The sequence below is a fragment of the Bos grunniens genome, chromosome 19, assembly GCF_055505025.1.
Source record: "Bos grunniens cultivar Pamir isolate PY7600 chromosome 19, Bosgru_T2T1.0, whole genome shotgun sequence".
Lineage (NCBI taxonomy): Eukaryota > Metazoa > Chordata > Mammalia > Artiodactyla > Bovidae > Bos > Bos grunniens.
This window is the reverse complement of record NC_141183.1, coordinates 63,825,765-63,850,034: the sequence shown is the minus strand read 5'-3', so window position 1 is coordinate 63,850,034 and position 24,270 is coordinate 63,825,765. Positions and strand designations below refer to the sequence as shown.

General features: G+C 37.2%; 2 pseudogenes; both read left to right on the top strand.

Annotated features, from left to right (window-relative positions):
* Positions 1-8,882: 8,882 nt before the first annotated feature.
* LOC147352837 (olfactory receptor 4C11-like) lies at positions 8,883-10,536 on the top strand (annotated as a pseudogene).
* An 8,875-nt stretch (positions 10,537-19,411) lies between these two features.
* LOC147352836 (olfactory receptor 4C13-like) lies at positions 19,412-20,357 on the top strand (annotated as a pseudogene).
* Positions 20,358-24,270: the final 3,913 nt, after the last annotated feature.

Genomic DNA, 24,270 nt, shown 5'->3' with positions numbered 1-24,270 from the left:
AAGAGATAAGAAAGCCTTCTTCAGCGAAAAATGCAAAGAAATAGAGGAAAACAACAGAATGGGAAAGACTAGGGATCTCTTCAAGAAAATCAGAGATACTAAAGGAATATTTCATGCAAAGATGGGCTCGATAAAGGACAGAAATGGTATGGACCTAACAGAAGCAGAAGATATTAAGAAGAGGTGGCAAGAATACACAGAAGAACTGTACAAGAAAGATCTTCATGACCAAGATAATCACGATGGCATGATCACTCACCTAGAGCTAGACATCCTGGAATGTGAAGTCAAGTGGGCCTTAGAAAGCATCACTACAATCAAGGCTAGTGGAGGTGATGGAATTCCAGTTGAGCTCTTTCAAATCCTGAAAGATGATGCTGTGAAAGTGCTGCACTCAATATGCCAGCAAATTTGGAAAATTTAGCAGTGGCCACAGGACTGGAAAAGATCAGTTTTCATTCCAATCCCAAAGAAAGGCAATGCCAAAGAATGCTCAAACTACCACACAATTGCACTCATCTCACACGCTAGTAAAGTAATGCTCAAAATTCTCCAAGCCAGGCTTCAGTAGCACTTGAACCGTGAACTTCCAGATGTTCAAGCTGGCTTTAGAAAAGGCAGAGGAACCAGAGATCAAATTGTTAACATCCGCTGGATCATCAAAAAAGAGAGAAATATCAATAACCTCAGATATGCAATGACACCACCCTTATGGCAGAAAGTGAAGAGGAACTAAAAAGCCTCTTGATGAAAGTGAAAGAGGAGAGTGAAAAGTTGGCTTAAATATCAACATTCAGAAAAGGAAGATCATGGCATCTGGTCCCATCACTTAATGGGAAACAGATGGGGAAACAGTGGAAACACTGTCAGACTTTATTTTTGGGGGGCTCCAAAACACTGCAGATGGTGACTGCAGCCATGAAATTAAAGGATGCTTTCTCCTTGGAAGAAAAGTTATGACCAACCTAGATAGCATATTGAAAAGCAGAGACAATACTTTGCCAACAAAGATCTGTCTAGTCAAGCCTTTTGTTTTTCCAGTGGTCACGTATGGATGCAAGATTTGAACTGTGAAGAAAGCTGAGCGCTGAAGTATTGGTGCTTTTGAACTGTGGTATTGGAGAAGAAACTTGAGAGTCCCTTGGACTGCAAGGAGACCCAAGCAGTTCATCCTAAATTAGGTCAGCCCTGGGTGTTCTTGGAAGCAGTGATGCTAAAGCTGAAACTCCAGTACTTTGGCCACCTCTTGCAAAGAGTTGACTCATTGGAAAAGACTTTGATTCTGGGAGGGATTCGGGGCATGAGGAGAAGGGGACGATAGTGGATGAGATGGCTGGATGGCATCACTGACTCGATGCATTTGAGTTTGAGTGAACTCCAGGACATGGTGTTGGACAGGGAGGCCTGGCGCACTGAGATTCATGGAGTCGCAAAGAGTCGGACACGACTGAGTGAGTGAATTGAACTGATTCCTCTGTGAATATTCTGAAACTGATCAGATTCACTCCATGAAAATAAGACCACCCTATTTAACGGATGCATGACTCAAATCTTTAGGCAACTTTTCTTTGGAGGTACTGAAGTCATCCTGCTTATGTGATGGCCTATTATAGTGATGTGGGCATTTGCAAGCCCTTGCACTATAATAATATCATGAACTGGCATGTGTGTGGGCTGCTATCAGAGTGACCTAAGTGTGAGTTTTTCTTCATGGGATCATGCAGATCTTTTTTGTTGGGGGCCAGCGTGAGGCACTCCGCCCATGGCAAAGTCATGAGGAAGGAGGCTCGACATACGCAAAGGCGGGATCGAGCCTCAGGAGTCCCCCTGGAAATCCTCGAGCATCTACCCCCGTAACCAGAGCCTGCCTACTTTACTACTTTGTGCTCTCTCCTACACCTCTGACTTTACGGGGGGCTGCTCCCCTGACCTCTTTCAGAGAAGGAGTTAACTTAGAGCTCCAGTTAATAATAATTCCTGGGTGTGATAGAAGTGTTTCAACCTACAAACTTCTCTGAAGGTTCTCTAGCCTGCCTGACAGGCTTGTCCGGCCACATGTGATTGCTCACAGCCTCCCAACAGTGAGAGGCACGAGATGCTTTAAACCTTCTAAAAACAGGTTCTTTAGAGAAGTTAGAAAACTATTAGTATAAGTATAATGGGCTGATTAGAAATTGTATTGGTGAAGGGTTTTTCATTTGTTGAGCCAATGTTTACTGCTAAGTCTCCACATCCCCTGGCCTTATACACATTAATGAATATATAGAAGAAATAAGTATTAACCTTTGATATAAATCACGTTAGACCTTAGGCCAAGTAAATTATTTCCTTAACTAAAACCCACTACACCCTCACCCTATAGGAATGTAACTTTATTTGAGTGACGTCTGTTTTAAGAATAATCACTCCTGGAGAAATAAGTGTTGATTGACCGCTGTCACAAGGAGAGGGTCGTAAATTGTCAGCAAGCCCCCCTGGCCAGAAGATGATGTAACACCACTAAGACCTCTGTATACATTTGTGTGAAGCACCTGACTTTAATAAAAGTCAGGACTGTTGTCCCTGCGTGACTTTTGTATAACATCTCAGTGTATAAAAACAGACTCTGGAAAATAAAGAATTGGGATCACTTCCTCGAAAGACTGGTCTCACCATGTAGCTCTCTCTCTCACTCTGGCTGAGTCTCCATCTGGAGCGCGGAACCCACCATGCTTACTAATTATGCCTGGGCTTCTAAGATCTGACTGGGGATCTGACCAGTGTCTCCTCTCCTTCGGGAGAATGGAAGGACGCCTGTGGCCTACATAAGTGGTGCAAGCTTCTTGTCTTGAAGTTTTATTGGTCTCCTGCATAAACCAAGCTACTCAGCATCTTTTCTCCACTGAATTTTCCTACTGAGCTATCCTCATTCTATTACTCTTTATATCTTTGATGAATATTTAAATAGTCGCCAAAGCCGTCTCCCCTTCGAATACCCTGGATCAGCCTGGGCTGGACCCCGGCACTTTTTCATCTTCAAATTGCCCTTCTGTGGTCTTAATGTCATAGACCACTTTTTGTGTTCTAAATCCTTTGCTCAATATTGCCTGCACTGATACTCACACTCTAGGATTCTTTGTTGTTGCCAACAATGGATTCCTCTGTCTGTTAAACTTCCTCCTCTGATGGGCTCCTATGTGGTCATTCTGTGCTTCCTAAGGAACCACTGTTTACAGGCGAGGTGCAAGGTGCTTTCCACTTGTATCTCCTCTATCATAGTTGTTATCATACCTCTTGTGCCCTGCACATTTGTGTACCTGAGACCATCAGTTACTTTACCTGTTGATAAAGCAGTTGCTGTATAACTCTCATGTTAATATCTCCCATGTTAAATTCCTTCACCTATACCTTGAGAAATGCCCAGATGAAAAATGCCATTAGGTATTTGTGTAATAGAAAAGTGATTTCAGGTGATTAAAAAAAAAAAAAAAAAGATGCATGGAGCCCAGCATGGATTCCATTGATGCAAATGTCAAAAGTGTATTACTGATGCTTTAAGCAAAGAATATCTTTGAAGTAAAAGGAAAATAAACAACTAGTATACATCATAGATTCTGCAAGGGGAGAAGAAATGGGTGCAAGAAAAGTGAAGGCAATTTGGATATCTCACACTTCATGATTCTAAAACTTACTGTAAAGCCACAATAATCAAAACAGTGTGGTACTGGCATAAAGGCAGGCATATAGAGCAATAGAAAACAGAGACAGAAATAAACCATTACATGAATAGTTAAATGACTTTAAAAGTATGCCAACATCATCCAATTTCAACAGCAATTTTTCAACATATTTACTTGGCAAAACTAGATGTCTATGTGTAAAAGAATGAAAGTAGGTCCTTGCTGCTGCTGCTAAGTCGCTTCAGTCATGTCTGACTCTGTGCAACCCCATGGACTGCAGCCTACCAGGCTTCTCCATCCATGGGATTCTCCAGGCAAGAAAACTGGAGTGGGTTGCCATTTCCCTCTCCACCTTAGCTTTCATCATATCACAATATACTCAACTGGATCAAAGACTTTAACATAAGAGCTAAAATCATGAAACAGAAAAAATAGGAAAAGATTCAGGCCATTAGATTAGGCACAGATTTTTTTTTTTTAATGACACCAAAAACAAAGGCAGAAGAAAAAAACAGTAGGTAAATAGGACTGCATCATAATTTAAAAATTTTATTTGTCACAGGATACAATCAACAGAGAAAAGGCAACTCACAAAATGGAAGGAAACAAAGATATACCTGATAAGGAGTTCATATCCAGGCTATATAAGGAATTTCTGCAAATCAATAAACTAATAATAATGCAATTAATAAATGGGCAAAGAACTTGAAAGGAGCTTTTATTCCAAATTTGTATAACCATGTTCTTTACAGTATTATTCAGAAGAGTCAAATGTTTAAGCAAACAAAGTATCCATTATCTCATGAATAAATAAACAAAAGGTGGTATACAGTCAATAGAATATTATTCAGTGTTAAAAAGGAGCAAGCGTAGTCATGTTACAACACAGATAAATTGTGAGGATGTGTTAAATAAGTCATTCATTCCTTACAAACGTTACCTTCTCTAATAGGTTTATATTTACAGGTGAAGTGAAGTGAAAGTTGCTCAGCTGTGTCCAGCTCTTTGCAACCCCATGGAATGTATAGTCTGCAGAATTCTCCAGGCCAGAATACTGGAGTGGGTAGTCATTCCCTTATTCAGGGGATCTTCCCAATTCAGGGACCAAACCCAACTCTCCTACATTGTAGGCTGATTCTTTATTGTCTGAGCCACTAGGGAAACTCTAGTGGTAGGGTTATTTATAGGTACCTCACGTTCAGTTCCTCTTATTATCAGATTATATTATTACAGTACAGATGTCACAGCTAATTAAAGACCGTATCACATATTTTAACTAAAATCCATACTTTAACTAGATTCATTAGTCTTTACTGATGCCATGTTTCTTCTCCAGAATGTGATCCAAAAACCACAATATACACTTTTCAAGTTCTTTTCAGCTCCTCCAGACAGTGACAATTTCTCTGACTTTTCTTGTTTTGAATGACCTAGACCTTGATAGCTTTGAAGAAGACTAGTCAGACATTTTGTATTAAAACCCTCCATTGGGGTTTGTCTGATATTTTTCTCACAATTAGACCAAGGTTATAGGTTATTGGAGAAACACCCACAGAGAAAGTGCTATTTTCCTCATACCATATCAGCAGGTAAATACTCTCAACGTGATTTATCACTGTGCTGTGAATCCTGGTCACCTAACTGAGGTACTGTTTGTCATAATTTCCACCCCCCACCCCTGTACATTTACTCATTTACCTCATTCCATTCTGTGTTCTTTGGAAGGAAGTCACTCAAGTGTTTGAGGATAGAATAGCTGCATAACTTGTGTGGAATTCTTCTGTCTATTCATATATATATATATATTTTTTATTTACATCATTATAACTCACAGATATTTATATCTTGATCTTTGCATTACATCTCAGTTCAATGTTTATTTTCTTGCTGACCTTTATCTAGCACTGGGCATTGGGGGCCCTCTTATTTGGCTCCTGTGTCCCTTTGGGTTATTTTCATCAGTGTGTGTGAAGGGAAGGGACACTTAAGGGAATGGCCTTCTCCAGAATTCTATGCTTTGCATCATCCACATCTAAATACTCCTACAGGGAAGGAAAAAGAGATACACTTGCCCAGTAAAAATTTTATATGGAGTGGATTTCAGAAAGTGTGGGGTGAATCCAGAATCAAATCTGTCTTCTGATGTGCAAGTGAGAACCTAAGTCTCCTCATGAGATCAAAGAACCATTGGTTCTAGATAAACCGAATTTTAAGATGACTTGTTTTATTCTCAGCTGAGTAAATGGTGTTCAAAATTTCCGTGGGCTGAAAAGAGGGTAACTGAACATCCTAACCTTTGTGTGAACTCTTACAGAGCTAACATGACTTTTATAGAAGAGTAACAGTTTATATGATACTTGGAGAAAGTGAATCTGACTAATGACACTGTGAGTGTCTAATACATATAACAGAGCTATGGAAAAATAGAAACTTTATAACATTTCTAGGTGTGTTTTGTATTCTAAAGTCAGATGATGGAAATAAATGCCTTTCACAGCAGCTTCTAAAGAAAATGAGCACTGCTTGGTAGGAGTAATGGAACTGAGGAAGTGAGACATCAGCAAATAGAAGGAATGTCTGCTTGTGAGTTTCAGGATATATTCCATAGATATGATAATTTGTGGTGGATGTAGTAGAATGCAGACTTCACTTTCCCTCAATCCAAGTATAGCATACTGAGAAACACTGTTAGACTGTATGCACAGAAGATTTCCTTAAAGCTTTCATTCATTCAACAGATATTGGTCAAGCACCTACTATTTTCTAGGAGCTCAAATTCAGTAGTTTATGAGTAAAAGTTCTGCTCCTGGTTTCTCCATTCCAACTAGTGTCATTTGTATACATGCAATTTTAATGTATGCATATGTATCTACATAGTTATACAGATATAAGTATGTTATGGGAATGATTCAAATGTGACTATGTACCTATCATCAATCTATCTATATATAATGTATAAATATATAAATATAGATGATAAATATTCATATAATATTCTTCATAGATATAAACATCAAAATTTTTTTCATTTGCTTGTTGAAGAATCTTGACAGGAGTATACTTGGAAAACAGCTAATTAGACAAATAAACTGTTAGTTAATTAATTGTAGTGTGCTGTCGTTCAATGTGATTAAAAAGCACTGAATTCTGTAACTGCCTCTGTATTTGCCTTAGCATCCACTCATGCTCTCAAGTCTTATATTCTCTCCAAAATATCATTGTCACTCCTGCCTAAATAAGAAGGCAATTTTTATGGCTTAAAGATGTGCAATTGTGAATAATATTGCATTAACTAAGATAAGGCTTCAAAAATATTAATTTTTGGTAGAATAAATTTAATATTTTTGAGAAGATTCAGAGTCTTGGGCATTCAGAAGAGACTTGTAAAATAAAAATTTTTCAACATCAGAATAAGAAATGATGTTTAACCATGATCATTGCAGTTCCATGCTTTCTAGAATAAAACTAGTTAGAAGAAATATTTTTTTAATACAACACATGATAATGATGTATTTCAAAATGATCAAAGAGTATATCTTAAAAATTAGACATGGGTCATGTAGCTGATGCCAGCAAAAGTTTCCTCACACAGAAAATACAAATATATGCTCTTGCTGACTTTTTTCTAAATACACATTTTAATATATGAGTATATGTATGTTATATATAAATTATCTGACTTGACTTATCATTTGAACATACAATTCTATCCTCTTACTTTTCACTTTGAATTAGACTTTAGATAGCATTGCTTATGTATCTGCTTTGTTTTTATGAATGGCTTTATCAACTGATGTTATTACTGTAAGTACCATCCTTATTCATTAAACCTCTTTCAGATGTGTTTTAAGTCCTTTTTTATCTTTTGCTACCATAGAAAGTGTTGCTGTGGTGGTTATTGTCCTTGTGAGTGAGAGTATCTGTAGGGAATAAAATCACTAGATCCATGTCTATGTGCAGCTATAATATTATGGATGGTGAAAATTGCCTTTTAAGAGATTGTGCCCAATTACACTCCTACAAAAGTGAGGCTGACTAACACCCACAACTCATCAGCACTCTATGTGAACAGACTGCACCACAAAGAACACTTTGTAAAAATGATAGGTGAAAATATCACCTAAATGGACATTAAATTTGAATATATTAACTAGTGAATACAATTGAGAACATTTTCTTGTGGTTAATTATCTAATTTTTGTGACCCCATGGACTGTGGCCCATCCAACTCCTCTGTCTGTGGGATTTCCCAGGCAAGAATCCTGGAATTGGTATTCCCTTCTCCAGGGGATCTTCCTCACCCACAGAATGAACCCTGGTCTCCTGCATTATGGGCAGATTTTTTAACATCTGAGCCACCAGGGAAGCCCATAATTATATTTAATAAGGAGAAAAGTCTCTTTTTAAAATGGGTTATTTCACCTATTATTTATTTTGCCACATTTTAAGCCTAAAAAGTGAAATCCATTTAATATTTGAAAATTATGATTTTGTCTCACATATAAGTAGCAAACATACTTTTCCAGTTTGATATTTTGTAATTTGCTATGTAAGGAGATGCAACCAGTCCATTCTGAAGGAGATCAGCCCTGGGATTTCTTTGGAAGGAATGATGCTAAAGCTGAAACTCCAATACTTTGGCCACCTCATGCGAAGAGTTGACTCATTGGAAAAGACCCTGATGCTGGGAGGGATTGGGGGCAGGAGGAGAAGGGGACGACAGAGGACGAGGTGGCTTGATGGCATCACTGACTCGATGGATGTGAGTTTGAGTGAACTCTGGGAGTTGGTGATGGACAGGGAGGCCTGGCATGCTGTGATTCATGGGGTCGCAGAGTCGGACACGACTGAGTGACTGAAATGAACTGAACTGATTAACTTTTATTTGCATAGAATAAAGGTGTGAATGCATGCTGTTTCTCTTAGTTGTGTCATACTCTGTGACCCATGAACTGTAAATCACCAGGCTCCTCTGTCCATGGGATTTTCCAGGCATGAATACTGGAATGGGTTGCCATTCCCTTCTCCAGGGGATCATCCCAACACAGGGATTAAACTCATTTCTCCTTCATCTCCTGCATTGGCAGGCAGATTTTTTTTTACCATTGAGCAATCCAGGAAGCCCTAATATAGGGGACTTAAACCAATTTGTCTAGTGTTTGGCATTTAGCTAGATATGGTAAATAATAATTGCCTTTTAATTTCCATATTCACTTATGTAAGATGAGAGCACAGGACTTTCGAGACATATATAACAAAAATGTTAATGAAATATTTCAGGTATGACTTAGAGCTTTTTCTAAATTCCTGGTGCTTGATTTTAACCTGAAAATTGAAATAGTACTCTGATTTATGGCAAATGTTCTACTTATATTTTTCCTTCATTTTAGACTAACTGAGACTCTGTGTCTTAAGAAAGCATATTGAAAGACTCAGAAAGATAATGAAGTTGACAGCATATTATAAATTAAAGATTTTACATGTTAATAATAGGAGTTGACTTTAAAACTGTAAACTACTCAAAATGTTTGAGAAATAGAATAAAAGGTAAACTTAATAAAAATCAACATATTATAATAAGTGACATGATGGCCTGGACCAAATTACTGCATAGTCATTACTAAAATTTTATGTTTATTGTTCCTTTCTCTCTGTCTCACCTTCTAGCTTGTGTGTGTACTTATGATGTCTGAAGAATAATTTATTTTTCATTGTTTTCCTGTTTCTTGTATTATTATTTTCATATGCAATCTAGGGAATAGATTAAGTATTATACATTTTTTTAAATTCAGATAAAAGTAATACATAGCAGATAAGTGAGTGCCCATTGAAGAGTGGCAGTCCCACACTTATTTAGGCTTCAACCCTTGTATTCATTAGTACTTTTCTTTTTCTCCTTTGCAGAATGTTTTTCTAACCAGTGTTTTCCTCTCATCAAGTGAAACAAAGCTGCAAAATAACAGTGTAACTGAGTTCATACTGTTAGGATTGAAAGAGGATCCTGAGAGACAGAAAAAGATGTTTGTAATCTTCCTCATTTTCTATTTTGGAACCTTGGTGGGGAATTTGCTTATTATCGTGAACATCAAGTCTAGTCAGACACTTGGGAGCCCCATGTACATCTTCCTATTTTATTTGTCCTTGGTTGATACCTGCTTTTCAACTTCCATGGCTCCAAGATTACTTATAGATGCTCTATCTGCAAAGAAAATCATATCATACAGTGAGTGCCTGACTCAGGTCTTTGCACTGCATTTTTTGGCTCCATGGAGATCTTTGTCCTGGTTCTCATGGCCATGGATCACTATGCAGCCATTTGCAAGCCTTTGCATTATCCAACCATCATGAGTGGGAAAGCCTGCATCATCTTGATTGTTCTCACATGGATAGGATCTTTTATACATTCTATGGCTCAGATTATCCTGGCCTTGAGATTGCCCTTCTGTGGATCCAGTTTTGTTAATCACTATTGCTGTGATACGCAGCCCTTGTTGAGACTTGCCTGCATGGATATTCATGTGATGAACCTACTGTGGTGTTTAATAGTGGGTTCATTTGCATAAGCAGTTTTATAATTCTGATAATCTCATATATTGTTATCCTGCATTCACTATTAAACTACAGTGCAGAAGGGAGGAAAAAAGCTCTCTCCACTTGTACTTCCCATGTCACTGTAGTTGTCTTATTTTTCGGGCCATTTATATTTATGTATTCCCACCCCACAACCACTTTTCCCATGGACAAGATGGTGACGGCATTTTATATTATTGGAACACCCTTCCTCACTCCACTCATCTACACACTGAGGAATGCAGAAGTGAAACATGCCATGAGAAAGTTATGGCACGTCAGAATTACCTCAGAAACCAAAAGATGAATTGAAGGCCTTGCTTGATTACTTACTGAGTCATGGTTTAACTGAGTCTGTATAGATATGTGATAGTATTTGTTTATTGTGGGAATGATATATTCTCTCATAAAAGGGTATGAGTTGCTACTTCTTTCTAGTTCGCAGGTAAGATGAACGCTAAGGCTTCTCATTCTTACATCGACCAAATTTACCAATTTTAACCTTGTTCTCTTGTCAAAGTTTATTTTGAAATAAACTCAGTTAAATAGCATGAGTTTTCTTTTTTTTTTTCTTTTTTTCACTGTCTTAGAATGCTTTATTTTACATTTCGACATATAACTTGAAGAACCACAAATCTGGAATAAATTCAGAATTAGTAAATAAAATATTTCTTTTAGGTGACCTGAAATTCTGAACAGAAAGAAACATTTAAAAAAAGTCTCTTTTTAAGTAACATGGAAAATACAATACCATATGTAAAATAGTTAGCCAATAGGAATCTGCTGTATGACTCAGGGAACTCAAACAGGGGCTCTGTGACAATCTGGAGGGGTGAGATGGGGAGGGAGATGGGAGGTAGGTTCAGGAGGGAGGGGACACGGGTGTACCTATGGCTGATTCTTGTTGATGCTTAACAGAAAACAACAACATTCTTTAAAGCAATTATCCTTCAATTAAAAAATAAATAAAATGGCAAAAAATCCTTTAATTAAACTCCTAAATTCAAGACAAAATTTCATTGTTATAGCATAGTTTATATTTGTCCAATTTTATTTAACCATCTAAATCTCAAGTGATATTTTTATTATAATATTTATGGAAAATATTAAATATGGTATAAAATAGATTTACAGTATTTGACAGTATAGTCTGCATTTGAAAACAATATATAAAGAGAAGATAACTGAATTTGGAGTCAAATGCCTTCTTTAATACTTGGACTATGCCACTTAGAAGTTAAAAGTTCTGAAGCAGGGTGTTTTTTATTTTTTTTTTTTTTGCTTGTTTTTAGCTTTTCTGAACTTCAGGATCTTCCTTAACATGTAAAGTCAGGTCTAATTATTACCTACTCTGCTGATACGCTGTGAGGTTTGGATAGAGATCGTGCTGTTTGTAGTAGCTGCCCAATAATTGCTAGTGAAGGTAACCACCACTTGTAATGATGTCCATCTAGGATAGTCCATTCTGAGGTATGACTCACAAATGCGCATTCAGAAAAGAGACCTTTTTGCAGTTTGGGGATATTTATGAGGAATTTCTCCCCAAACTAGATTTTTTGTGAATAATAGTACACAACTTTGGTACATGTCTTCTACATTTTTTGATAGAACTAGAATTTTCTTTTTCTCATTTTTTTTAAATTTCCAGGTCTATGCAAAGTTCAGTGTCTACATGTAATACATGAGGAAGGCCATATATTATTAAAAAATAATAATTACATCATAAAATCATCTAATTTACTCCTACATAAACCCAGCACAGACAAATATACACACAGACACTATACAGAGTGTCATAGTTACTAGTATTTCAGATGAATGAATGAGGTAGAGAAGAAAATAAAATGAGTTAACATACAGGTGAAAATAAAGTTGAGATAATAGAATAAGAAGTTATATAGGCAAGAGAATTTAGAAGCTTTTTATGTGTTTATAAAGTATTTGTAGTTAAAATTGGGGAATGATGCAATTTTTAAACAATTTTTAGCACATAATATACAATGTATAATTTTGAATATTCACCTGCCATCAAAAGTAATTCATGGAAAAGAGAAATTATGAACTCTAAGCATCCTTTCACTTCTCTCAGGAGGAAGTAGAATGCCTGATAATGTATCCAGTGTTTTTTTTTTTTTTTTTGCTTTCATGTTATGTCTCAAAAAAAAAAATATTCAAAGTTCCATATGTCTATTGAAAATATGGAAACAGAAAATCGGAAGTTCAAAGAAGTGAACCTATCCTTGAGGTTCTGCTAAGAAGTACCAGAAGCAAGGCTTTAAACTGGATCCATATGTATTCCCTGTAAGAAATAAAGACTGCTAATCTATATTATCCCTTAATTCACACATCCGCAACGTGGCCTACAACACATGAAAAATCAGGAATCGATGAAATGGTTATGAACTGTTTTTATTCTAGCTTAGAGATGAGTCCCCACTCCAGTACTCTTGCCTGGAAAATCCCATGGACAGAGGAACCTGGTAGGCTGCAGTCCATGGGTCGTTAGGAGTCAGACACGACTGAGAGACTTCACTTTCACTTTTCACTTTCATGCATTGGAGAAGGAAATGACAACCCACTCCAGTGTTCTTGCCTGGAGAATCCCAGGGACAGGGGAGCCTGGTGGGCTGCCATCTCTGGGGTCGCACAGAGTCGGACATGACTGAAGCGACTTAGCAGCAGCAGCAGCAGCAGCAGCAGAGATGAGTAGTATAACATAATGATTAAGAGTATGAACTTTGAACTCAGACTCTATGAATCTAAATCCTGTCTCTACACCTCATAGTCCTTTAATTTCAAGAAAGAGAGATGGAATACTGGGCCTCATTTTTGTGTGTAGATTGGAAATTAAAATAATCCCTATCTTATAGGCTTGTTGTGAGGGTTAAACAAGGTAATATATATAAAGAACTCTGAATAGACATGACAATATGGTAAGTGCTATTTATTTTCATCATAAAATGTATTTTTTTAAAATCTACTAAATTTCATAAATTTTAATAATTACCATCATATATATTTATCAAAGCAGTTTTATTTCATTCTGTGAATGTGATATATAATTATAATTATAGTATTTATAATTATAAATGTTCACTACATATATCAGCTCAATATTGTTAACAGTATTAAATATAAACCTAAGAGAATGTTAAACACATTGCTATTGCTTAAGTAAGAAATAAAGAAAACTTTAGGGAACAAGTGACAAGCTCTTTACATTTTGTGTCATCAGCTTTAAATGACTTAATGTGGAATATGAATAAAAAAACAAAAGAATAACAAATCATAGTCAACTCACAGATGAATGGATAAAGAAGTTGTGGTGCATACACACAATGGAACACTAATCAGTCGTGAAAAGGGACAAATCTGAGTCAGTTCTAATGATGTGGATGAACCTAGAGCCTATACAGAGAGAAGTCAGAAGGAGAAAAACAAACATTGCGTATTAGCACATACATACATGGAATCTAGAAAGATGGTACCTATTTGCAGGGAAGCAATGGAGGCACAGACATAGAGAACAGACTTATGGTCGAAAGTGGGGTGGGGGAGGGGGTAGAGGGTGAGAGAAATGGAGAGAGAAGCCTGCAAGCATAGACACCACCACATATAGAATAGACAGTCAACGGGGGTTTGCTGTATGGCTCAGGGAGCTCAAACTGGGGCTCTGTAACAACCTAGAGGACTGGGAAAGGGTGAACATGGGAAGGAGGTTTGGGAGGGAGGAACATATGCATACTGGTGGCTAATTCATGTAGATGTATGGTGGAAATCAAACCCATATTGTAAAGCAATTATCCTTCAATTCAAAATAAATTAAGAAAAATAGTCACCTCATAGAAACAGAAAATAGAAAAGAGTGTGCTAGGGGCTGAGGGCTTGAGGAAATAGAAATAGATTGATGAAGCTCTACAAACTTTCAGTAACAAGATGAAAAAGTTTTGAACATATAAGAAAAGAAAGTTGAGGTTATGGATGTGTTACTGAACTAGGTGGGAGAAATTATTTCACAATTTATTGCTGTTGTTGCTAAGTCATGTTGAACTCTTTCATTACGCCATGGACTGTGCCTGCCAGGCTGCTCTGTCCATGAGATTTCCCAAGCAAGAATACTGGAGTAGGTTGTCATTTTCTTCTCCAGGAGATCTTCCCTACCTGCCAGGGATTGAACCTTCATCTCCTGCACTGGCAGGTGTATTATGTACACCTGAGTCACCTGGGAAGCCCATGTTCCTCTGTCCATAGAATTCTGCAGGACAGAATACTGGAGTGGATAGCCATTCCCTTCTCCACGGGATCTTCCCAACCCAGGAATTGAACTTGGGTCTCCTGCATGGCAAGTGACTCTTTACCGTCTGAGTCACTTCCATAGTCCTCTGTGTGTGCTCAGTTGCTCAGTCATGTCTGACTCTTTGCAGAGTCAGACATGGGATTAGTTCTGCATACTCCCAAATATCACTAAGATCATATAAGATCTGAAGGTAAATTCTTCAATAGTGCTGATTCTTATTAAAGATTGTTAGTTTCCATATATAGAAGACCACCAGCCTCCTCTGTCCATGAGTTTTTTGGGAATTCTGGAGTGGGTTGTCACTTCCTCTTACATGGGATCTTCCAACTCAAGAATCAAACCCACGTCTCTTGTGTCTCCTACATTGGCAGGTGGATTCTTTACCACTATACCCCCATGGGAAGCCCATGTAACCCTGTAATGTATGAAACACATTTTGAATTCAAGTACTTTGAAGTAGCTTCCATCAATTTTATGCTTGCACTGCAATCTGTGATTCGTATCTCATGCATTGGCAGCTAGATATTTTAACACTAGCTCCACCTGGGAAGCCCAATCAAAACTGGGTTTCCAGAAAAGGTTTAATGTTGAAAAGAAGACAGAAGTTCTCTCTCTGACATGAGTGTTCTCTCTCTGACATAACTATATTGCAGATCCCACACTAGAATTATGCCATTGTTGCTCTTCACAGGACATTCAGCATTCATAGAAACTCAGGTTTAAACAGAGAAATGGAATTCACATGCTTAGGTTGCACGTGCAGGGAATACAAGTCCCCACTCAAGAATAGGTGTTTTTCAAATATGTCTCTTCAGACAAAGCCTTTCCATCAAAGAAGATAATTAATTCCTGGGAGAGAAAAATAAGCTATAAGACAAAGTACTTGAATCTTAGTGGGGACCTCTTTAAATATCCATGTGTTGCAGGCAAAAATGTTTCCTTTACTTGTTCACATCTACAGAGCAAGATCCATCAAGGGTGAAGTGAATACTCTGGTGTGTTTCCACCAAACATTGTGCCTCCTGTCCATGAGATGAGAGCGATCTATGGAAGAACATTTCTCCATAATGTTCCAGCTGAATCCATTACAAAGTTAAGTTCCAGGTTTTCTGTGAAAACTTTTTGATGCTTTAGGCTAGAAGTGAAAATGTAAGGCTTATGAAACAACTTACTTATCCACTGTTGATATGGTACTGAATTGTATGAATACTGTCTTTCTGAGTGTGTCATAGTTTTTGTACTGAAATGGGATTAGTTCTGCATACTCCCAAATATCACTAAGATCATATAAGATCTGAAGGTAAATTCTTCAATAGTGCTGATTCTTATTAAAGATTGTTAGTTTCCATATATAGTAATGACTATGTTTCATGACTTTTCAAATAGGTTATAGAGCATTTAATCTTTACTCCATTCCTCTAAAGAGTGTTAATGGATATAATTAACCTAATTTAGCAGATGAAGACGTAATTGAGGCTCATAGAGATTAGACTCATTCTCTAACACCAGATGCCCTTCTTTTGCCAAGAGACATGTCTTTTAAAGATTAAGACTAATCATGAGAATGAAAACAAATTTGAAACACACTTCACACTCAAGACTTTAACATTTACATTCAGATCAAATCAGATCAGTCATTCAGTCATGTCCAACTCTGCAACCCCATGAATTGCAGCACGCCAGGCCTCCCTGTCCATCACCAACTCCCGGAGTTCACCCAGACCCACATCCATCGAGTCAGTGATGCCATCCAGCCATCTCATCCTCTGTTGTCCCCTTCTCCTCCTGCCCCCAATCCCTCCCAGCATCAGAGTCTTTTCCAATGAGTCAATTCTATGCATGAGGTGGCCAAAGTATTGGAGTTTCAGCTTTAGCATCATTCCTTCCAAAGAAATCCCTGGGCTGATCTCCTTCAGAATGGACTGGTTGGATCTCCTTGCAGTCCAAGGGACTCTCAAGAATCTTCTCCAACACCTCAGTTCAAAAGCATCAATTCTTTGGCACTCAGCCTTCTTCACAGTCCAACTCTTACTCATGTATGGATATACATGACCACAGGAAAAACCATAGTCTTGACTAAATGAACCTTTGTTGGCAAAGTAATGTCTCTGCTTTTGAATATGCTATCTAGGTTGGCCATAACTTTCCTTCCAAGGAGTAAGCGCCTTTTAATTTCATGGCTGCAGTCACCATCTGCAGTGATTTTGCAGCCCAGAAAAATAAAGTCTGACACTGTTTCCACTGTTTCCCCATCAATTTCCCATGAAGTGGTGGGACTGGATGCCGTGATCTTCGTTTTCTGAATGTTGAACTTTAAGCCAACTTTTTCACTCTCCTCTTTCACTTTTATCAAGAGGCTTTTGAGTTCCTCTTCACTTTCTGCCATAAGGGTGGTGTCATCTGCATATCTGAGGTTATTGATATTTCTCCTGGCAATCTTGATTCCAGCTTGTGTTTCTTCCAATCCAGCGTTTCTCATGATGTACTCTGTATATAATTTAAATACACAGGGTGACAATATACAGCCTTGACGAACTCCTTTTCCTATTTGAAACCAGTCTGTTGTTCAATGTCCAGTTCTAACTGTTGCTTCCTGACCTGCATACAAATTTCTCAAGAGGCAGATCAGGTGGTCTGGTATTCCCATCTCTTTCAGAATTTTCCACAGTTTATTGTGATCCATGCAGTCAAAGGCTTTGGCATAGTCAATAAAGCAGAAATAGATGTTTTTTTCTGGAATTCTCTTGCTTTTTCTGTGATCCAGTGGATGTTGGCAATTTGATCTCTGGTTTCTATGCCTTTTCTAAAACCAGCTTGAATGTCAGGAAGTTCACGGTTCACATATTGCTGAAGCCTGGCTTGGAGAATTTTGAGCATTACTGTAATAGCATGTGAGATGAGTGCAATTGTGCGGTAGTTTGAGCATTCTTTGGCATTGCCTTTCTTTGGGATTGGAATGAAAATTGCCCTTTTCCAGTCCTGTGGCCACTGCTGAGTTTTCCAAATTTGCTGGCATATTGAATGCAGCACTTTCACAGCATCATCTTTCAGGATTTGGAATAGCTACTAAATGATGTAAATCATCATCTGTTTAATCCAAACATGAATAAGAAGAATTCTTCCTTTGATCAATCATTATGGATAATGTGAGTCTCTGTGACTTTTTAAAAAATAAAGTTCCAGATAATTATTCCTCAGTTTATTGCATGGTTAAATGTTTCTTTGTATTATTGATTAAAATACCAATTCTTCCTGTCTCTAGGTGCATAGACAGTCATAAAAATAAATGAAGGTCCTCTGTCTGCCCTCTGCAGTGTGGTGGATATATTCATATATGTTTCCTCCGTCAGTTCTCATAACAGCCTGTGAGGTGGACATTATTGTTCTCATTTGATACTAGAGGAAACTAGGATGTAAGTTGCCAAGAAATATACCCCAGAATCAAGCAGCTGCAAGTGGAGAAAGAGAAGATACTTATCTGTTTTTGTTTTGTTTTGTTTTGTTTTCTGATTCTCAAATCAGTATGTTTAACTGCTGGGATCATCATATCAACAGTTTGCAGAAGAGTTTGTGGGTGAATGCTTTGTATGGAAATTGTGGAGAAAAGAAATAGGGGTGAGGAAGAGACAAAACTAAAACTGACCCTCAATGAAAGTAGTATTACATGGTTATTCAAAATTAAGAATTTCAGTAAGTTTTACTGTGTGTATGTGTTTGAGTCTGTGTATGTATATGTATATTTATATTTCTTCAATGACATTGCTTCATAGACACTAGCCTCTGAAGTAACATTAATTATAATTAGTGTGACTATATCTAAAGGTTCTTATTAGATAAACATGGTTTATTTTAACCTAAGAAGATAGAACACTATTTAAGAATTTGGAGGAAATAAAAAGAAGTAGAATCTGAACTAGTCTTCATTCTGCTCTCATTAGTTGCTTGATTTTTGTCAAGATCCTTACTTTCTCTAAGCTTCTACTCACTAGTGTGAAAAATAAGTATGAAAATGATAGTAGTAATCATTTCAGTGGTTTTCAGTGAGAATTAAAGAACCAAATGACTGAAAAAACATTTAGAGCACAGTAAGTGTTCATTATGATTTTAAAACTAGTTTTATTGTTGCCAGTGACAGGGGAGCCTGGTGGGTTGCCATCTCTGGGGTCACACAGAGTCAGACACGACTGAAGTGACTTAGCAGTAGCAGTAGCAGCAGCAGTAAATATAATTAGATTTTGTTGTTATCATTATTAGTCTTACTATTAACATTAGTCTCTGATATCCTTTCCCTTCTGCAAATGGATGAAAGAATACCATGTATAGGTATTATAGGTATAGGTTAACCCATGTATAGGTTGCTATCATGCCATACACGTAGCAATAATCACTATTAGCTATGGTTATGTTATTGGATTTAGGCAACATGGCTTTTCAGTTCTATTACAGTATCCAGAGTCCCCTGTATTCATTCCTTTCCTATTATGGATGCCCCATAACATTTAATGTGAATGCTTAATTACTCTGTTACACATAACACTTTGATCTCCACCTCCTTACTGATCTTCATCCAAGTCCACTTGGTCCAAGTCACACACACAAAAAATCTTTATGAAAATTATATGCAAAATTTACTTTTTATCAAATTTGTCTTCATGCCTACACTCATGTGTTCATATTCTTATACTTATATTCTAATATTTACACTCAAGTCCTCATGTACTCATAGTTGAAAAATCCTTAAGACATCAGAATATTTTCCATCTTAAAAAATCTTATTAGAATTTAGATATCTATAGAATTTAGGCAATTGCTATTTATTAGATGAAAAACAATAAATTCAAGGCTGTGTTAAAAAACTGTGACTCTTTAAGGTACTGTGATCAACAAGAACAAGAAAAACATGGAAAATAGGAATAATTTGACAGCATTTATTCTACTGGGACTCACGGAAAATCCAAAGATGCAGAAAATCATATTTGTTGTGTTTTTGGTTGTCTACATCATCTCTATGGCAGGAAATGTATTCACTGTGGTCACCATCACTACCAGCTCATTGTTGGTGTCCCCAGTGTACTTCTTTCTGGCTCATCTCTCTTTTATTGATGCCCGCTATTCCTGTGTTGATACCCCTAAACTGGTCATAGATTCACTCTATGAAAAGAAAACCAGTACTTTCAAAGGATTCATGAATCAAATCTTTTGGGAACATTTTCTCGCAGGTGTTGATATCATCCTGCTTACTTCAATGGCCTGTGACCTCTATATGGCCATTTGCAAGCCCCTTCACTACACAATCATCGTGAATCAGCGGTTATGTTGGTTGCTAGTGAGAGTGGCATGGATGGGAGGCTTTCTTCAGGGAATCATACAGATCCTCTTCATCACCAGATTACCCTTCTGTGGCCCTAATGTCATAGATCACTTTATGTGTGACCTGAACCCTTTGCTCGAACTTGCTTGCACTGATACCCACATTCTAGGGCTCTTCTTTGCTGCCAACAGTGGTACTCTCTGTCTGCTAAACTTCCTTCTCTTGGTTGGCTCCTAAGTGGTCATTCTGCACTCCCTAAATACTAAAAACTTGGAGGCCAGATGCAAAGCCCTCTCGACTTGTGTCTCCTATATCATGGCAATTGTCATATTCTTTGTGCCCTGCATATGTGTATACAAGAGACCTGCAGTTATTTTGCCTATTGATAAATCAGTGGCTGTATTCTACACTGTTATAACCCCCCATGTTAAATCCCTTAATCTATACTTTGAGGAATGCCCAGTTGAAAACTACCATTAGTAAATCATTTAGAAATAAAGCTATTTCAGGTGAAATATAAATCTGGCCAGAACCCAAAGTCGATTGAACAGAGGTAACTGTCAAAAAGACATTGCTGATAATCTCTGCAAAGAATACCTAGTGAAATAAAGAACAACAACCACAAAAAATTACCAAACTTAGATTCTTTAAGAAGCAGATTAGGGTTCAGGATGGGGAGCACATGTATACCTGTGATAGATTCATTTTGATATTTGGCAAAACTAATACAATTATGTAAAGTTTAAAAATAAAATAAAATTTAAAAAAAAAAGAAGAAGCAGATTAGAAATTGGTGCAAGAAAATGGGAAAAACCAAACCCAGGACCATTCTTTAAATATGTAGAAAATTCTATCAAATTGGGACTTGATTTAACTGAATTCATAAATTTATATGGGTTCAAAATGTTTATTCTAGTAAAAATAAAAGGCAAAAATATATTGATTCCTATTAATAACCTCAATAACAATCTATAGAGATAGGCATGGCTATTTTTTCCATTAACAGGTGAGAGACTAAACAGAAAGGAGTAAATTCCAAAATGAAAATATCAAAGAACTAATAAACAGAAACTAAGTGATCACTCAAATCATGCTCTTAACTGTCAGAAAACAATGACAGAAGGGTAGCCTAATTACCCTCAAAGAATCTGGGACTGTTTCAGACCATATATATATATATATATGGTATATATGTATATATATACATATATATACATGTACATGTATACATGTAATATAGCTCACACATAGATATGTGTGTATATAAACACACATATGTATATATACCACATATATATATATATACATACACAATATATATCTATGTGTGAGCTATATTACATGTGTACATGTACATGTATATATATGCATATCTATACACATATACATATATATACATATCTATCTATAAATATATCTATCTATTGATAACATATGACATGTAATATAGCTCACACATAGATATATGTATATACATATATATATACACACACACATATCTGTGTGTGAGCTATATTACATGTCATATATTATTATATAATAATATTACATAGTATTAATATGATATATGATATTATTATATAATTACATGTATAGTTATATGTATATATTACATTTATATATTATATTATATATTATTATGTTAGTATGTATGTGTGTGTGTTCCCTGTCATGTACAACTCTATGATCCCATGGACTGCAACCTATTAGGCTCCTCTGCCCATGGAATTTTTCCAGGCAAGATATTGGAGTGGGCTGCCATTCCCTACTCTGGAGATCTTCCTGACCTAGGTATGGAAACTGTATTTTTGTGTCTCCTGAATTTTCAGGCAGATTCTTTACCACTAGCACCACCTGTGAAGCCCTAGTATGTGTACTATTATATAATAGGTTATTCAGTTCAGTTCAGTTCAGTCACTCAGTCGTGTCTGACTCTTTGAGACCCCGTGAATTGCAGCACTCCAGGCCTTCCTGTCCATCACCAACTCCTGGAGTTCACTCAAACTCATGGCCATCAAGTCGGTGATGCCATCCTACAATCTCATCCTCTGTCATCCCCTTTTCCTCCTGCCCCCAATCCCTCCCATCCTGTGTAATAATAAGTTATTACATATAACTAAATACTAATAATTTTATTAATACTTATGCCCACTTATATACATCATAGTAGATTATTAGAGATTGACTTATCACTGTAATATGTAATTGCAGTAGCCAGTCCCTTCTTCAGGGGATCTTCCAAACTCAAGGATCACACCCAGGTCTCCTGCATTGCAGGCTGATTCTTTATCATATGAGCCACCAGCAAAGCCTTAGAATGCTGGAGTGAGTAGCCTATTCCTTCTCCAGTGGATCTTCCCAACCCAGGAATCAAACTGGGGTCTCCTGAATTGCAGGAAAATTATTTACCAGCTAAGCTACCAGGGAAACCATCATAAAAGCAACAGGGTATTCAATCTCTAAAGGGCAAGTAATGAATATCCAAACTTCCTTTTAGCATTCCAAATCCTTTTGTATTGTCCATGTGACCTTCTTATGTTTCTGATCTATCACAAACAGTAATGATTTAAATCAAAGAATATTTTGAAGTCAAACAGAAATTTAAATTTATTAAATAAACTGTCATACTCCTTGAAACATTTGCTTACTTGATAGAAATTGTTTCTACAAGTAGCATGATGTATGGTTTATAATAAACATCAAATGAATAAATATAAGTATTTACAGTAAGCAGAATGACAAACACCTATAATATTGTCTTCCCTGGTCGGCAAGATCCCCTAGAGAAGGGCATGGGAACCCACTCCAGTATTCTTACCTGGAAAATCCCATGGAAACAGAAGCCTGGGAGGCTACGGTCCATGGGGTTGCAAAGAGTCAGACACGACTGAGTAATTTAGCATGAGTCTGGTGTTGTCTAATTGATTATGGAATTTTAGCTCAGGTCCATGTTACTTTACCAATGTGGTTATTTCCTCAGATCTATAGTTGAAATGGACAAACTGCAACCAACAGATTCTTATTGTTGTTCATTGTACCATAATCCACTATGTTGATCCATTTCATTGATGATAGGCTGACTGCATCTTCTAATCAAGAAGCAACAATTACTTTAGATTTTTATTGTAAGACATTTCTGTGTCAAATGTTAGAATAAATCCAAATAAAATTCAGAGTACCAAACTCAGTGTTAATTTATAGGCACAGTGGTATGGGGCATATCAAGGTATTCCTTTTAACATGAAAGTTAACTTGTTCCTTCTGTCCTCTCCTATAACCAAAGATGCATTGTGCCCAGTGGACTTCACTGTTCTTTGGAGAAAGCACTTTTTTTTATGTGGGTGTATTTCAATGGTCCATTTGTAAAGGGATGCAAAGAGCTGCTAGTATTGAGTGAGGTCCAGAAAAAGAAATAGCTTTGCCACAGGTTCAGATTGTCATTCAAGCTTCTCAGTCACTAGGGACAAATGGTTCAGTAGATCTACAGTTCTTGATGTGTCAGTGGAGAGAGGGCTGTGGGAGTCTTTGGCAGGCCTCCACATGTGAACTGCATTGCAGGCACTTAGGATTATGTACCAAAATCTTGTGATCCTTTTCAGATAACTACTCTTATTTTTAGAAATAGCTCCTGGCTTGCTTAACAGAGACTGAATGCTAAACCATGGGTCACCAAGTTACTAGGCAACCTGGGTTGCCCATCATGAACTTGTTGCTGGACCCATCAATGACATTTGCTTGGGTATACACAGTAATAGTTCATTAGTCATTAATTTCATCAAATGGAAGCACAGTATATGTAATCAGGCTAAGTTGGTATGTGTGTGTGTTCAGTCAGTCAGTCATGTTTGACTCTTTTTGGCCCCACGGTCTGTAGAACACCAGGTTCCTTTGTCCAGGGAATTTTCAAGAAAACTGGAGTGGGTTGCCATTTCCTACTCCAGGGGATCTTCCTGACCCAGGGATCAAACCCTTGTCTTTTGCATCTCTTGCATTGGCCAGTAGATTCTTTATTTTTTTTAATATTTTGATTGATTTATTTTTTTAACTGAAGGAAAATTACTTTACAGAATTTTGTTGTTTTCTGTCATGCATCAACAAGAATCAGCCATAGGTGGACCCATGTTCCCCAAGCTCCCTCCCATATCCCTCCCCATCCCACCCTTCTAGATGTCACAGAGCCACTGTTTGGTTCCATGAGTCATACAGCAAATTCCCATTCTTTACCATTGCATCATAAACTCAAAAGTAGAAAATTGAGTGCTACAGTCCCATTCTGGAAAATCCCTAAAGATCAGAAGGAAAGTAACTCCACTCAGTCAATGAAACTTCAAGCAGTGTACGTGGTTTTTCACTTTGCTTGGAAGGAAAAATATCCACATTTGTACTGTATACTGATTCATGATTTTGATCAATGGTTTGGCCAGTTGGTCAAG